Genomic DNA, 11,674 nt, shown 5'->3' with positions numbered 1-11,674 from the left:
AAGAATCTGACTGGGTTTTGATAATGGCTGGAGAGGGGTGGCTGGGAAGGGAGAAGGGAAGGAAGGAGGACAGAACAGAATTCTCACTGTAGCTCTGATGTTCCTGTTAGTAAAACTCCCACCTTGGTAGGATGTTGCAGATGCCTGCCTGTGTGGCTCTATAGCGTTTGTAAACGTTCACTAGCAAAGAAATCTTTTGAGAAAGCCCCTGCAGTGAGTGGGGGGTGCTGCCTGATTGCCCAGTCTGAACAAACGAATGCAAGTTGCATAGAATTGGATGCACGGAGGAGGTTCATTTATTTATTTATTTATTAAGTATTTAAAATAGAGAAGGGCTCCGACTTGAATGCTGGCATCCAGTCTGACATTGCAGATCAATATGGTGTATTAACGGGAAAATTTTATGATCAAGCAAGGAGGTGAAGGATGGCTTTTGGCGGGGGGGTGGGGGGGTGGGGGTGTAAGACAAGAGGGTTTAATGGATTTTGAGGAGGTATCTCTGAGAGACACGGCATGTTTTACACATTGCTAAGAGAAAGCAGTAGCAGTCTGAGAGAGGACGTTCTGTTGAAGGGAGTTTAGGAAACTGATGTACTGGCCACTTGTGCCCTCCAGATCTCCTAGGAAATTCTTTGTGATTTTGTGGTGAATCCTTCCGGCTCCCCTAGGACTTTCATGGCACTTGAAGGAGATTTACTTTGATTGACAAGCAGTGAGAGGATACTGTCGTTTTAGGAGGTTGTTGGTATTATGCCGATAATGAAAATAATTAAAAAGTGACTTGTAGATGGTGGGGTTCACAGATCAGCAATGATGTGTAACAGACCAGGAAATGTCTCTCCCTTCCTTAAAAAATGTGGTGTGGGGGTGTGGAATAAGGGGAGAATAACACAGTGTTTAAAATAGAGGGAGAGTGCCACTTCCGTCCCTGCTCCTGGCGTGACTGCTGAGCTTACAGATAAGGAGTTTTCTTTCTTTTTCTTCCCCTTTTCTCCTCCCTTACCTCTGCCTTCCTCAACCTCGGCCTTCACATGTAGAGGCCCCAGATCAAACTATTAGGCCAAACCTGATGGAGGAGGAGAGGGAGAAACAGCTAATTAAATGAGCCATTGAACAGATATGGATATTTTTTGGCAGGCAAGGTGCAGAACTAGCTTTGCCACTCATTTTACTTTTCTGTAGCTGCAATATTCTGGAGGAGGGGAGAGAAGGCAGGGATGGGAGAGGTGTTGGTGGAGCTGGATTTTAACGTTTTTTTCTGGCAGCGTTTTCCTCTTCACAAGCTTCCTGTGTGAAACAACACAAGCCAGAGCTCTAACTTCCCCGGATAAATACATGAATAAATATTAGCATCTTCCTTTTTTCCCCCTTTCTCTATTCACTCCCATCACCACTGTTACTTCATGAAAACATTCTGAATCTTTTAACATAATGAAAATGAGACCTTCTGCCTCTCAAATGTTTCCCATGTGCTTCAGTTTAGAGGTCATGCCTCTTAAACATTGGCTACTTGTAAAGGATTAAGATTTAGGGTGCAATTCTGCTCCTAAGGAGATCTCTGGGAGTTTTTGTTTGGCCACACGAACAAATCAGACCCTTTGTGCTGTTGTGTTTAGAAAAAGAAGGAAGCAGGCACAGCAAAAATTGTTCCTTCCAGCTCCAGTTACTCTCATCTTAGTCGGTTTAGTATGAAGTGCTTTAGCCTCATTAATTTCTCTGGGCACATGTTTCCTGGTGGGACACGAAGTGGGTAATAAGTTTGTCAGCATCTGAAAATAAGCGCAAAACTCTGTTCTCCATTCCTTCATGTATCATTCTAAGTCTGTGTCCTATTGTGGGCTACACTTACATCAGCAGTTGCAGTAATAGAGCAGCTAAATTTATGTTAAGCTGCTGCTCAGTAATTACTGAAGGAAAAAGAAGCTGGCTAAGGAAAAGGCATCTCGAAGCTTTTCCCTGGATTGCTGTCAAGTGAACACATAAACAGGAAATTTGATAGAGCAGCTCCAGTTTTTGACAATAGAAAGATGCCATAGGTGCCTCATTCATTTTGCACAGTAACTAGCAGGAGGATTTTCTTGATGCGATAAGGAAGCACTGGGAAAATTTAGCCACCAGTTTGGGCTGCAATAGGCAAACCTTGTCAACACTGAAAAGCTAGGGATGCGTGTCTGCTTCTAAAGAGGCAACAGTTTCACACTTCAGTGAATCATCCACTTAATACAGTAGCCAAAAGACACATGGAACAACCCAGAGTTTAACTCATACAATCTCAAACTGGGAATGAATATAGTATTTCTCAACATTTGTGCTGGGGCTTATCCAGAGCCCAAAGGGCTGATCATAAAATAAATGGCCAAAAAAATCAATCCAAACATCCAGAATCCAAACATCCAGCTAAATGAGGAGCAACAAATCTTCTCAAGCAGAGGCAAGAGCTGGCTGGCTGTGCTACTTCCCTGGCATGCGCCTGAGCACAGGTGTATCATTCAGCAGCATATGCTGGTCCTGTGGGCTGTCTCCTCTTCAAACCATGGACAATCTTTTTTGTGATGAACCCAGGCACTGTACAGGGAACCATTATGTGTATATTTAGGTACCAAATGCTTGTACTGAAGGAAAAAGAAAGCTGTATTGGGAGGGTCCTGCTCCATTTGTTCTAATTGTTCTCCAAAAGATCGCGCATCTCAAACTTCAGGTATTCTTGGCAAACTGTAGGTTAATAATGTAATGTAGCTAGTCCTTGTCTTTTCACACGTCAGGAGTGATTTACACTGATCTAGAATAGGAGCAGGTTCAGTTTGCTGGAGCAGCAAATTTTGTGTCACAATATCTCCCAGCCAGATAGCACTGACAAGTGAAAAATGGACTTTCGGATTGGGTGAGACCCAAGAAAGAATGCTCTAGATGTGAGCCAATATAAGCAATCATGTGGGACTGGAGGAAAAGAAGGGGATTCCCAAGGTGCTTCCAAGGCTTCCTACATATAAGCTTTAAATTTTTTGCCTGTGACCTAAAAAGCTCTATCCTATTTGGCATGAAGATTCTTGCTGTAGTAATAGGAGATGGGAAGATTTTTAATGGGGCTCAGGACAGGATTTTAGCACTTTGAGGGAGTTTGGTGCTGGCAAAAACTCACAAGCCAAGCTGTCCAAGAGTGAAGTTGCAATATGTTCACTGAAGGAGTGCACCGTGCACAGCAGCAGTGTGCGAGAGCCTTCATCTCGGTCTGCCTTCACTTTGGCTTGGAGGTAGGCTAGTGAGGGAGTGAGGAGTGAGAAAACGATGCTGGAATTTGTGCCACTTGCAGTTTGGGAGGAAAATTACTCTGAAGAAACGCAATTAGCACTCACTAAGCCATTTCTAGAGTAGTCAAGCTAATTGGACTTTGGGCTACTATTAGCAGGGGACCTCCTTCTGCATCCCCATCCATGCCCTTGTCAGCTTCTCTATGAAAATCGTAATGAAAAACAAGCCTCCTTCAGCTATAAAGTGCTGCCCCCTCAGGACAACCTAGATGAGAAGGATTTAATAACAGGAGCCACGGTGGTCTGGAAGGCAGCCTTGCAGCACGCTCAAGCCTAGCAGCATGGGCAAGAAGCTGCCATTAGAAAACATCCTGCCTCCACTTCTTGTAATGGCAGAAGACATTGGGGCTTGGCTTGTGACATTTTGCAGTGGTTTATTTCATGATGTTATTCGGAAAAGATGGGTACCTGTTATTTAGCTGTACTATCATGGTCATTTTTTCTCTTGGGGGATAGGAATGGGGACACAAGAGGGGAGATAAGCGTGCTAGTGGTGTGTTTTAATTGCATCTTCACAAGCTGCAATACATGGAAGTGAATTAATGCATCGTTCCTGGTAGGGGGCCTGGATACTTTGCTATCTGTTAGAAGAAAAGGCAAAAATCAGACGCTTGTGCATGCACACAATAAAAGAGAATCAGGATTTACATTTGGTATCCAAGGAAGCGAGAGCAGAATCCTGCAGGGCTTTCTGTTCATTGTTTGAATGTTGCCATAGCAATATCTCAGGGCACAAGTTACATGTTTTCCACTTCTGGAGTTGAGCTTTTCTTCCCTCTCTCTCTTTCTTTCTCTAGATACACACAACAACCAGGGGTATCTCCACAGAACTTTGCACAGCAATAGGTGAAAAGGTGTTTGAAGGCTGTGTTATCCATTTGCACAAGTTCGTGTGTTCTTCCCTGTCATTTGTGAATATGTTGGAAACCCGGTTAAGAGGAAATTGTTGGATAGAAGTGGAGTGTGAGGCTCTCGTTGTTAGGACATTGAACATATTACAATATTTTGTGTAGTGGTGATATGTTAATTGGATAGCTGCAGGCAAGCAAAGTGTAGCAGTCGCTGGCAATTAGAAACAACAATGAACTTCCCAGGACTGAATCTATTCCTTGGGCAGATTAAAATGCATTTCAGGTATATACCAGAGCTTCTGTAAATTTAAATACTAACAGCACGGTAAGAACTCTTGAAATGCTGTTTTCACAGTGTTGAGACAAGATTTACCTTTGCTGCTCGTGAAAGGGAGAGAGGCAGCATCAGACCACTGAATAAAATCTCCTATAATATTTGCTGCAGAGCTTGTACTTGTTATGTCAGGACTGTGGGGATGCAGTATAACCAGGAAAAAGGGAGAATTAAAAAGGAAACCAACCATCCCCCAAACAACACAAAAAACTACAGCAACAATGGTTTAACTAGATAAAGCTTACTCAAAAGTGTCACAGCAAGATAAGTTAAATGAATGAGTTTTTGTCTGCAAACCAGCAGCAGTTCAGAGCATTTAGTGATGCTCTTTGTGTTTGATGGATCTCTTTTCAGTTATTTGGCAGCTATGGGAGCCATACAGTTCTGTGCATTCAAATAATCCTCAGAAGTATGGATGTGGTTTCCTTTCATGTTTGTATGGACACTATAGTATGAACTGAATTTCAGAAGACCCAGGAATTGGTGCTTTTCCTTCACGATACATATAAGAAGGATTGCTCTAAGAGTCAGACCTAATCCTGAAAGCCACTGATAATAATTTTCAAAAACTATTAGTATAGCACAGATCTTCAGCACATTTTTCTTTTGCTTACAAACCTTTCCTCACTTTCACATCAACAATCTCTGCACTCACATCCCATGTTACATGGGAAATAAAGCCAAGCACATAAAGAGCCTGTTTATTAATGAGGGGAGTGAAGCATGAGTAATAGCAGTGCAGGTTTCCCCACACTGCTTATCATTGTACCTTAGTCATGATCTTAAGCAAAAGATTGCCTTAAGACCTTCAGCAGGCACTAATTCTGTTCATGTACCTTGAACCATCCCCAGCATCTTTGAGTTGGCAAAAGAAGTGGCCAGCTGTGGTTGGAGGTACTCACTTCAGTTCACATGCACTGTGCTACTACCCGCTCATTAAATTACTGGAGCCCATTAGATTCCATTGTCTTGACAGCAATTTGAAGTAGGGAGCTAGGGATGAAATTTTCATCGTTATTGGGTCTTAATCAACTGTAGACCAACATTTTACTTTCTTCTTAATCTCCAAAACCAACTGTTAGTGGACATACTAGTGGAAGAGGCTGGAACGTCAGTCTCTGTAAACTGGTTTAAGTGAGAATTCTGTCTTGCAGAGAATTTATTAAAGGAATGTTTTGATTTTTATTCATGAATGCCCATTTACCCATTCTAATGCAGCACTGCAACATGTGTGAGCTAGTCACTTCTGTAGTAACTTTTCCATGCAACCAGTTTCATTACTTTTACATTTTTTTTCCTCTTCTCTTCTGTCATTGTACAAAGATAAACACAGTTCTGATCCAACTATTCTCAACTGGAGCTTTAGTAATTACCTCAGCAGGATTGATTCTGCTCTGTGTTTTTTCACTTTTTTTTTTTTTTTTCCTCCTCCTAAATGAAGTGTAAAACCTGTTTTAGTTCCAGAAATAAACAATAGGATAAGTATTTATAGTTACAGACACAGAAAGATGATCCAAATACCATTGTGAATTAATATGCCATAAACTTCTACATTTCTAAATGTTCTGTATTCCCTTTGCAGTCCCTGCTGGCATTGCAGGTATTAATGCTTCTTTTTCATCAGCGTATAATGTAATAATTAATGGATTAATTAAGTAATCTGGCCCTTGTTACAACAAAACCTCAATCTATATTTAAAAAAAAAGAGATATTTTGTAAAATGACATATTTTAGGGCTGAATTCTTTGTCATGGCCAGGAGAGTTTGCTGATGGTGTAATCTCTGTGCATTGACTATTCACATCAATAATGGAATATTGTGACATAATTAGTTTAAAAGGAAAACTATAACTTTTTTTGTTAAAGGCTACAGAAGAGGATCTACAAAGACAGAAAAGGGTTAAGGAACCACAGTTTTCCCTCCCTCAGTGCATGCAAGTATCAAGTGAAGTGCACAAAAATATATTAAATTCCACGAGCTTCTTTGCCAAAGGGCATATATGTTGTGTTAAGGATTTTTTACTTAGCTGTTTGGTTTTACATAAATTTTCTCTGCCAGTACTCTATTTGTGAGCCTGTCTTGGACAGGCAGGTTCTTCTACAAGTGGTTATATATAATTTTTCCAGAGGCAAGCTTTTATATTTGTTACATCATTTAAAGAACTGTTAGGGATGTTGATGACACAAATACTAAAAGGAAAGGATGGTGACCCCATTAGCCTTTCAGGTTGCTCATATGCACTGCAGAGTCTACTACTTCAATAAGAGTTTTATTGCATTTAACGCCCATGTGAATTTTGACTGTATGTAGTGAAGGGAATTAAAACCATAATGGATTTATCTTTTTAACTGGAAAATGGTCGAAAAACCTCACCTTCGGTGAATGTTCGTGTTGATATCCCTCTTTCTGTAATATACATCTGTCCCGGTTTCGGCTGGGATAGAGTTAATTTACTTCCTATTAGTTGGTACGTATTACTGAGTAGTCTGGCCCTGAAGATTGAGTTATATACGTTAAGTAAATGCCTGAAGGTATCTGTTAAAGACTACTGAATTCAAACCATAGCAAAGGAAGGCCTAGTCCTTAAGTAACTTCCCACAACATGTGGAAAAAATAATTGTATATTTTAATGGGAAATTTCAGGTTTGGGATATGTATGAAAAATCTCATGCAGCAGTAGTAAAATGTCATTAAGAGTTGCAAAGAAAAATAGATAATAATTTCCTGTCACAAAAGGTATGGTAGCTGATTTAAAGTAGCATCCAGATAAGATTTTTTTTGTGGCAAAGAAAGATGATGATTGCTTATAGCAAATGAAAGATAAAATGCAGCCAATTATGCTGCTTCAGAAAGAACTACCTTCTAAACCTGAAGTATGAGAGAAACTGATTGGCATGAACATATACACAGAAGGCTGTGAATATAAACTGGACAGTTTCTAGCAATATATTATTTTGCCAGAGAATAAACCCAAATCATAGAAGAGTTAGCATTTGACTATGAGTCTGTCTTTGACACAAGGGAAAATGAAGCTGAAATTTAACAATTAAACCAAAATCAAAACAGACTTGTATATATTAGGAAAAAAAATGGAAGAAAACAGATAACCCCTATAAAAAATAAAGTATAAAATGAATACAATTGATCTGATAGGAGAGAAATGCTGAGGTGGGTAGTGGGCTTAGAATATACCAGAAATGAGGGACTATTGCTCTTCTATGATTGCTGCTTTCATTGAAGACATCCTATGACGAGTTATTTGCAATAGTGATGCAGAACTGACAGTTATTCAATTAATATTTCTATTCTGTATCTGGAAAAATAATGATTAAATATTCTTATCATGAAAACAAAAAGCAAGAGAAAGGATATTGGAAAACCTCTATTAAGGATAAATATTCTTAAATCAATAGTCCTCTTATACTTTTCTGAAGAGTACTCCAGAGCATGGATCATTGAAATGTTTTCTAGATATAAGTGCCATGAACTTGGTAATCATTGAGCGTTCATTCCGATATCTATTTTAGACAAAATAATAGAAAATCCCACACAGGATTCAGCTAACAGAGAATTAAGGCAGCAGAAATGTTTAATGGCAATAGCATGGTATCATGGGAAGTATTTTCTATCAAGTAAGCAACGTGACTCTTAGGTTGGTAGATAGAAGTTACCATGAAAATATAGTGCACTTAAACTTTGAACTACATAGGATACTTAAGTAGCTTAGAAGTAAGTACTGGTCAGATGTTTAAAACTGGGTGTTGTGGGGAAATATGTTTGAATGGGTTATACAGGTGTTGTAACTCTTTTTGCAATGTTTCTATCAATGATCTAGACAGATCATTGACAGAAAATGACACTTAACATAAGTGTAGGGCCCACAGTTGGCAAAATGACCTAGATAAGAATGGCTGTTAGGGTGCTATCTGACGGTAAACTTTGTGAATAACTGAGCTGAGAGGGAATTTCCCCAAACTGATAATGTTAAAGAGGAGAATTTAAACCAAGCTAAAACAAAATGACACAAAAACTTCTGAAGCAAAGCTTGTAAAAAGTATAAAAGAAGGATGAAACTTTTTATGTGTGGCTGGGCAGGTGAGAGAAACAGAACAAAAAGCCTTGTTTGACATTGCCAGACGTTGCCCCATTTCATTGTAACCTTTGGCTTGATCTGACAGAGCTACCCCTGCACTGGGTAGTGTGAGGAGCCAGCACCCAGCTCATGGAGTGACTACAGAGTGTGCAACAAGCAGGCACCCACACTTTGTGGGCACACGTGTGAACGGTGAGGGTTTTCTGCCCAGTCTGTGCATTAGAGAGAGTGTGGGACCATACAGAGCTGGGTCACCCATGTCTGGAGAAGAGGAGTGAGCAAGTAGGGGAGCCTGCACTCCCAGAAGTAGGGATGTGCTTGGAACTCACATGGCCTGTGAGAATATCAGAGTGATATTACTCTGGGGAATTATTTATATAGGAGTGTTTAGAAGTTTTTAGGTGTTTATTGTCATTTTTCAAGTATCTAGTATTGTGGTTTATCTGTTGTATTGCTGATCTTGATCTGGCAGTGAGTGCCGGTTAATTAAATGTTGTTGGTTGTAGTGATGTGATTTAAATCATATGAATTGAGTTTTTCCTTGCAACAGTATCATCAGCATGATAAATAAGACAGGCATGCAGAGGGATACTGTATGTAAAATATTATGTATAAGAAAGACAGACACAGGATATACCTTCAAAATGAGGGACATTTGTCTGTAAAAGCAAGCATGAAAAGGATTTGAGATCATAACAAGCAAGAAATTCCATATGAACTCCCACAGTGACAGTGGACTATGTTGTACCGTTGGATAAATAAGTAGAGAAGTAGAATAGTGATTTTAACAATGTCAGTGGGAAAACTGGAATACTGTTTACATTTCAATTTGCCTACGTTTTGAAAATTATGTTGAAGAGAGACACAAAAATACTCAGTGCTAAAAAAAAGGAAAAATTCAGTGCTCAAATTTTAGTCCATTGAGAACTGATGTGATTTGTTTATGAGAGAAAAAATAGATGTTTGAATGCTTTCTAATATAGCAAATAAAATTCTAAGAAGCAGCAATAGTTGGAAGCTGAGACCTCAAAAATTCAGATTAGAAATTAAGGTTTTTAGAGATTTTTTTTTTTTGTGAAAATAGTTTAACATTTTTAAAATTGCTTGGAGAAGTTTTGTTTTCTCTCTCACAGTCCAGGTACACAGGTTGGATGTCTTTGTGGAAGACTATTATAGTGAAGCACACATTATTTTGCTTTGTTTATTGTAAAATTCAAAAGGGCAGAGTAGATGGTTCTGAGGTCCCTGTACCCTCAGCCTCTGATTCTGCAGGTAAAAGGAATGTAGTCTGGGCATTCATAACCAAGCTTCCAATCCTGTCATTAACACACACCTGTAGTTTGCAATACACACAACACCCCAAAGGATTTCATTACTCAGTCCATCATTCCCTCTCTTCTGAGATTGCTAACAGAAGGCCAAATAAAGTTTTGGGTAATCTGCTCCTTTGTGGCAGTAAAAAAAAAAAAAAAAAAAAAAAAAAAGGATGGTCACACTGAAAGAGTTGTGGTCAATGACTCAGTGTCCAAGTGGAGATCAGTGACAAGTGGCATGCCTCAGGGGTCAGTGTTGGGACTGATGCTGGTTAACATCTTTTTTGACATCATGGACAGTAGGATTGAGTGCACCCTCAGCAACTTTCCTAGTAACACCATGCTGTGTGGTGCGGTCGACACGCTGGAGGGAAGGGATGTGCCATCCAGAGGGACCTGGACAGGCTGGAGAGGTGGGACCGTGCAAACCTCATGGAGTTCAACAAGGCCAAGGGCAAGGTCCTGCACATGGGTCAGGGCAATCCCAAGCACAAACACAGGCTGAGCCATGAGTGGATTGAGAGCAGCCCCAAGGAGAAGGACTTGGGGGTATCAGTGGATGGAAAACTGACCGTGAGCCAGCAATGTGCGCTCACAGCCCAGAAAGCCACCCGTGTGCTGGGCTGCATCCAGAGCAGTGTGGGCAGCAGGGCGAGGGGGAGATTCTGCCCCTCCGCTCTGCTCTCATGAGACCCCCCTGCAGTGCTGGGTCCAGCTCTGGGGGCACCAGCAGAAGGACATGGACCTGCTCGAGAGGGTCCAGAGGAGGCCACAAAGATGATTGTGGGGCTGGAGCACCCCCCTGTGAGGACAGGCCGAGAGAGCTGGGGGGTTTCAGCCTGGAGAAGAGAAGGCTCCGGGGAGACTTAAAGTACTTTAAGGGGGCCTACAGGATAAAAGGGGAGGGACTTTTGATCAGGGACTGTAGGGATAGGATGAGGGGTAACAGTTTTAAACTGTCAGTGGTAGATTTAAATGAGATGTAAGAAGAAATTCTCCCCTGTGAGGGGGGTGAGGCCCTGGCACAGGCTGCCCAGAGCAGCTGTGGCTGCCCCCTCCCTGGCAGGGTTCAAGGCCAGGTTGGACGGGGCTTTGGGCAACCTGGGCTAGTGGAAGGTGGCCCTGCCCATGGCAGGGGGGTGGAACTAGATGACCTTTAAGGTCCCTTCCAACCCAAACCATTCTGTGATTCTATGATAAATTAAGAGATTCTATGCCCTGAGATACCCAGTTCTTACTTCTTTCACTGTTTCTGTATAGCTTACCAAAATTGCAAGTCTTAGAAGCTCTTGACCTAATTAGTGCCTTCAGAGTGCATTCTCTGTCTGTGATGCTTCAGCAATACCACTGGGCATGAGATGTATTTTGAAGTGAATGTTGTAACAATCATACTTCCTTTTTCATCTTTAACCTTCCTTACATTTCTTACTGCTCTCCACCCATGCTGTATATATCAACTGCAGCTAATGAAAATGTAAAACAGTGGTATATTCTTTGATAATTTAATTATCTCCTCATTAATGTATAAGCTGTCACTGAATGAGTAATAATGAGTAATAAGACATATTCTTCTAGTGATGTGGCTTCATGAGATGCTGTTCAGAGTAACTGTGTCAGTGTATCCAAAGGAAAACTAAGACTTAGGTGTCGCTCTCCTTGGGGTTTGTATTGTCATTAATCTCTGAGTGACGTTGGAATTCAGACAATGCAAAATTGAAAGTGTAGTATTTTATGCTGTCTTAACATAGTTGGAAATGGCTGTATGCAAGATAGTG

The 11,674-nt window shown here is 40.8% G+C and overlaps 1 protein-coding gene across 5 annotated transcripts in view; it reads left to right on the top strand.

Annotated features, from left to right (window-relative positions):
- The window catches only part of LRRC4C (leucine rich repeat containing 4C), a 249,513-nt gene that overhangs the window by 152,720 nt on the left and 85,119 nt on the right, over positions 1-11,674 (top strand). The window lies entirely within an intron of this gene.

Source organism: Athene noctua, chromosome 6, assembly GCF_965140245.1.
Source record: "Athene noctua chromosome 6, bAthNoc1.hap1.1, whole genome shotgun sequence".
In the NCBI taxonomy this organism is placed as follows: Eukaryota; Metazoa; Chordata; class Aves; order Strigiformes; family Strigidae; genus Athene; species Athene noctua.
This window is presented reverse-complemented; position numbering and strand designations above follow the sequence as displayed.